The sequence below is a fragment of the Corvus kubaryi genome, unplaced genomic scaffold (assembly GCF_017639235.1).
Source record: "Corvus kubaryi isolate FWS band 111438036 unplaced genomic scaffold, C.kubaryi_AGA036_p1.0 37387, whole genome shotgun sequence".
Taxonomy (NCBI): domain Eukaryota; kingdom Metazoa; phylum Chordata; class Aves; order Passeriformes; family Corvidae; genus Corvus; species Corvus kubaryi.
Window position 1 is genome coordinate 14269555 of NW_024581129.1, and position 6000 is coordinate 14275554.

The following is a 6000-nucleotide window of genomic DNA, read 5'->3' on the forward strand; positions in this document are numbered from 1 at the left end:
ACACGCAGCCAGCAGGAGGTTTTGGCAACGGATCCAAGCAGCTCAGACCTCAGCTGGTCCCTGGGGCCGAGCTCAGCGGGGGCTGAGTGGGTCCAGCAGCTTTCCCACTCCTGCCTTGGAAAGCTGAGCCAGGTCCCCCCGCCCAGAGCGTTCAGGCTGCCTGTCTAGAGCACAGAAACCCCCAGCCTTGAGTGAGCTGGGAAGTCACTTCACATAGAAAGACGGACAGAGATTCGAGCCTCTGGGCACAGGCGGAACTGGGCAGTGGTGGGGGGAAGCCAGGCAGGCATTTCTCTCTGGGGAAATGAGCAGGCAATAATTTGGGGGTTCCTACCACTCCCAGGCACAGAACTGTTCTTGGGGAAAGACCCCAGTGTGGACAAGGTGGGCTGGGGAGGGGAGTCGGTCCAGTAGCCGCCGTCTCAGGCACCAAGGGGCAGTGCTGGGATCTGCCCTCCTGTGCCACAGGAAAGTCCCAGCCTGCAGCCAGGCAGCCCCGCAGCTCCTGCAGCCCAGGACTGAGGCCACGTTGCTCTGATGTCCAAAGTGCACCTCCCACAGCCCCTCGAGGTCTCTGAGTGCAAGGACACCCAGAGCGCGCCCTGTGCCTCCCCAGCCCCTCCCAGCCCAGAGACAGTGGATGGACAGGCAAACACAAAGCTGTCTGCCTTGGAGGTGTCAGCACAGACCCTGTCCGATGTTCCAGCAGCTCCGTGAACACCTCCATATGCTTTTTGGCCACTCCAAAGCAGCAGGAAAGCAGAGATTCATCCTTTTCCCTCCTCCCTGTCATCTCACTGTTTGCAGATTGCATGACTGGGCCAAGCACATCATCATCAGGATTGTTCAGTGCTTGGTACAGCCATCCTGGCTCTGGGATCCCACAGGAAGGGAGGGCCCAGATTTGCAGCCCCCCTCTAGAAGAGCCCCCCTTTGCTCTCTCATGGAGAAGCATCTCCCAGCAGTGGAGTGCCAGCTCCCAATCCAGCGGGAGAAAACCTGACAAAAGCAAAGGTCAAAGTCCTTCAGTCTCCTGAATCCACTCCAGGGCGCACATTCCACAGGATACGTCACTGCCAGAGAAGTCACTCGTTCAGGAGGGGTTCGTCACCCGCAGTAAGTGATGATGCAGTGGCAGGGGGCGGATTTGACGCAGGGAGAGAGAAGAAAGCCGGGGTCTGAGAGCCTGTCACCACAAACATTGCCCAGACAATGGGGATGCTGGGATGAACAGGATGCAAACTGTCAGGAAGACAGAGCTTGTCCAACCTGTTGGAGAGTTTACTATCCCCACGTGGTAGTGAAGAGGGATGAGGGCTGTAAGAGACGAGCAGCCACCCTGTTAGTGCCTCCCTGCGTGGCACTGGCTGGGAGATCCCTGGCTCCTGGATCAGACTGGCAATCCTGCTGCAGCCACGGTCAGGGCTGAGCTCTGGGACAGCCGGGCTTGGAGCCCACCGAGAGCTCCGTGTCAGCCGGACCGGAGGCCACGGGAGACCCCGGACTGACCGGCTTGGGAGCCCCCGGGAGCCGCCGGGAGCCCGGTGCTGCTGGGGTCAGCACCGCGGCCAGCGGCCCGTGCCGGTCAGCACCGCGGCCAGCGGCTCCGCTCAGCACCGCGGACAGCGGCACCGCGCAGGGACACCGCGCCCGCGTCCCCGCGACCGTCCGGCGCTGCCGGGCCCCGGGCAGGGTCCACCACTGCCCCCTTCCTTCTGAGGGAACCTACATCACCCGCCAGGTCCCTGTGAAGATCCAGCACTGCTCCAACAGATCCTGGTAGGAGATCCTAGTATCACCCAGCAGGCTCCTGGGAAGATCTGCTATTGCCCCACCAGATCCCTGAGAGAATCCGCGACTACCCCACGAACTCCCCGTGAGACCCTGCTATCACCCCACCAGGTCCCTGCTGCTGCCCCCCCAGCCCGGCTCGGAGCCTTGTTATCTCCCTGCCAGGACCCAAAGCTGCTGCGAAAGGATTTCCGTGCTGCCGCCGCTCGGCTCGGGCGGCAGAGCTGTGCGGCAGCGAGCAGCCATGGCTCACGGCTGCTGCACACACACGCACACGCACACAGGGATGTGTAAACACACACGGACTCCCCGCCGGAGCCTGCGAGCGGGGGGACGCCCTGGCACAAGCCCCGTGGCTCACACACGCTCACACTCGCACACGCACAGCCGGAGCCGGCGCGGGCACGCGCGCCCAGGGTTGCATCAGCTGAATTCATTAGCCCGTCTATTTTTACTAATGCAGCAAATCAAGTTGCTCTACAGGCGGAGAAAACACACCCGACACGGAGTGCTGTGGCGGAGCACGCAGCCGAGGCTTTTGTCCAGCACTCCTGAGGGGATGAGCTTCCTGAGGCTCCCTCGGCTTTGCGCGATGGCCCCGGGCAGCAGCGAGGCCAGGCAGGCTCTGGCCTGGGGGGGCTGAACCTGCCGCGCAGAGCACATGGCGGTGATAAAGACATCCCGCCGCAGAGCTCCGCGGTGCGCAGCTGCCCCCTGCTCTGATCCCACGGGGTCAGAACGCTGCCCGTGCTGTGAGTCGGGGCTGTGCGACCACCGAGCCCCGAGGCTGGGTCTCTTCAGAGGGCTTGGATCACCCCGGCAATGCAGAGGAGCCTCTAAAGACCCTGGAAGAGCCACTGGCTTACCCGGAGATGGAGGGGCCGTGGCTGTGTTTGGGTAGGGAGGTGCTGTACCTGTGTGTATGTGCGCAGGTGGGTTTGTGCTCCCGGGCTCGGCACTCACACAGGTGAGCTGGGACACAGGCTCAGAGCGTAGCTCCAAACTCAGTGATACCTTTTCCTTGCTGCACAATCCAGGAATTCACAGTAGGGAAGGGCCTTGCCTCTCCAGCTGGCCCTGGAGAGCTGCTGTTTGTGTGATGGGAGCTGGGAAACTCCCTCCTGAGACTGCCCTGAGAGCTCCTGGGGAGACCAAAGGGCTGAGAGCAGCTTTCCTGCTCCCTTGCTGGCTCCCAACGATGCCAAAGAGCTCATCCCACCTTGCAGTGGACAAAGAGGCTTAGGAAGGGCTGGGAAAATCAGAGGTTTGGGTGCCACTGCTGGGGGCTGCTGCTCTCAGTGCCAGCCGGGCTGGTGGATCCATCGCTGGGTCTTGCAGCTCACGGCCAAGCAGCGGAGCTCTCACAATAGGGACCCCCAGCACTGCTCTCTCCCAGGTCCCACAGTCTTCCCAAAAGTCAGGCTCAGGCTTTGCAGGGTCGGCCCCATGCCCAGGGAGCTGGGAAAAGCTGGCTGAGGTGCCAACACCAAGCTCTGCTCGGATCCCCACCACTCTGGGCTTTGCTGAGGGAACAGCTCCTGTCCACGGGCACTGGGAGGTGCAGCTCCTGTCCCCCCCAGCCCTCAGCATGGGGGAGTTGTCGAGGGGAGGCAGAGCTCCAGCCCCCAGCCTGGCCAAGCAAAACTTCCTCGCAGCAGGGCTTCCTCTGACCACCAAGCCCATCCTGCAGCAGCTTTCACCTTCTCTGCTAAACCCCGAGTCTCCCAGAGACAGCAAATTCTGGCCTCTCTCCTTATCCCGGGCAGCCCCTTGTCCACTTGGGAGGGATCCCCCACCCAAAAGGAGCATGGGAGGGGCAGATTCAAGGCAGAGCTGGACCCCCGGTCCCCTCTGCTCCAGTCTGCTCTGGAGATCTTGACTCTCACACCATGGAATGATGTTCATGCTCAAGCCAAGCTTCTCCCTGCTCTCCACTGACCAAGGCAAGGAGAAGAGGGAGCAGCTCCTCACGTGCTGGATCCTGCCTGGCCTGGCCTCCTCTTGCTCCAAGCCCAGCCAGAGCCCAGTGACAGCTCCCAGTGTGTCACAGCCCTTCCCTCTGCCCCTCCTGGGCCCAGGAAGGGGTGAAATGCAAGATCCCATGAGGAGCCAGGAGAGCTGTCTCCAAGCCCAGGATATGGATGTGCTCCTCAGGTGCTGCTGGGACTTGTGTCCCCAAACCCCTCTGTCCCTCCAGACATGGCAACAGCCACACAAGCACTGATGCCCCTTTGCCCCTGGGCTCGGGGGTCTGGCTGGGAGCTGGGATTGGGGTCAAGCAGGGGCCATCGGCACGAGGCTGGTGGGACAGCAGGGCAGGCAGTGCCCAGCCATGGCACCCCTCAATGCAGTGGGCTGTGGGTGCTAAATGCCAGCACGGGCTCCAAAATCCATCAGATGCCTCCTGAAAGCCAAGGCACCGTCCTGATCCTGCTCCCAGCACTGGCCTCCTGCTTCCCCTGTCCAAGAGCTGGGCACAGATCATCCCTCCAGCAGGGAGAAACCCTGGAGAAACAGCCTCTGCTGAACTGTGCCCTCCCCAAACCCTCTCCTCTTCACCCCTGAGCTCGTCCCGTGAGCCAGCAGCCCTGGAGCACCCAGCACACGTGGCTGGTCCCCGTGGCTGGTGGGCAGAGGTTGGGAGGGGGTGGGATGCTGCCAAAGGAGCTCTGCTTGCCTGCGCACCCAATCCTGCTCCCTCCCACACCATCAGCACCCACTCGCCTCCCAAATCCCCTTTCCACTCTCTGGGTGCTGCTCGTTTTGCACAGGCACTGCTGGGGAGCAATAGGAGATTGGAGATGGGGAGCCTGAGCTACAGGCAGGCCGATGTGGCTTTGCCACGGAGCTGCCCGAGTCTGAGCCAGGCACAGCTTAAATCTGCAGGGCAGAGGGGCAGGATCCAACCTCCAAACTCAAAGTGCTCCCACTCCAGTTGTCCTTCTGTCTGGAGCATGGCCACATCCCCATGGGATAGTCAACATGGCTGTGACCCCACCGGAGGGACAAGGGAACCCTGTCCCCACTCTCACCTTACCCTGGCCCAAGTGAGGGTCACTCCTTCCCCAGGAGCAGGATTTAGGGAGGTGTGAGGGTCCCAGTGCCAGGGATGCTCATCCCACTGCTCGCCACTGCCATGGAGCCGCTGGCACAGGGAGGGGAGCGGGCAAAGGGATCGATGTGGGGGAAGCCAGCTCGGGGAAAAATAGATATCTAGCTCATTAAAAATGGATGCTTGAGCGAGTCCTCCCCACTCCAAAGCCACCTCCCTCCCTCTTCCTGGTAGCCGGAGTGAAATCAGCACCCAGCTTCCAGAGGAGGGGAGACGCCAGCACGGCATGGCGCTCGCTCTGTGCCCACTGCTCCCAGCCTGCTGCGTGCAGGGCCCCTCAGGGTGCTGTGGAGGGGTCCCGAGACCCCCCGGACCCTGGCCAGAGGGTGGGCATGGAGAGGGTCTGCCAGGAGCATCCCTGCTGCAGCGACTGCCACGCTCCGGCCTTCCCTGCCCAGGCACTGCCATGTCCCAGCAGCACCGGCAGATGCCCAAGAGGCAGAGCCACCTCAGCCCAGTGCCCCACGGCACCCCTGGACCCCCACATGGCCAAGATCTTGGGGTTCTCGAGCTGGTTGCTGCCAGAACCCTGTGCCTCAGTTTCCCCCAGCCGTGCTCAGCCCCAGCCATTCCATGGGGTAGAGTCTGCCTGGTCCCCAACCCCACACACTGATCCCATCCCCTGCCCCACCAGAACAAACTCCTTGTTCCCCTCCTGGACTGATGGCAGATGCATGGCCCCACGCTGGGCTCTGCTGGACCCTGCTGTGGGGCTCAGCCCCCTCGGCCCCATCCCAGCCAGGGCCTTCCCCTTCCTCCATCTCCTGGGCTCTGGGAATGGGGCAGGCTGCCCCTGTCCCCCCATCCCTTGGCTCGTGTCACCCTGCATCCACGGAAAAACACGCCGAGGTTTTGGGGTGTTTGGATGTTTGGGTGCAGCCTCGAGGATGCCAATGGTGCCACCAGGGAGGACAAGAGGCTGGCAGCAGAGGTGGAAGGGGGCAAACATCAACCCCACACCGGGGCGACCCTGTCCTTACAGCGATGTCCCCTTACACCCCGATCCCAAAGCAGCCCTGCATGCTGCGGGATCCACCTGATCCCCTCTTTCCCCTGCCCGTTACCCACCCGGTGATGCCCGGCCATGCTGGGGGGGG

At 62.6% G+C, this 6000-nt stretch overlaps 1 protein-coding gene across 1 annotated transcript in view; it reads right to left on the minus strand.

Moving 5' to 3' along the window:
• The window catches only part of FBXL16 (F-box and leucine rich repeat protein 16), a 30089-nt gene that overhangs the window by 7476 nt on the left and 16613 nt on the right, over nucleotides 1-6000 (minus strand). Inside the window, exon 2 of the mRNA XM_042036907.1 lies at nucleotides 3166-3176. The gene's annotated coding sequence lies outside the window, so the exon portion shown is untranslated. The remainder of the gene's footprint in view (nucleotides 1-3165; nucleotides 3177-6000) is intronic.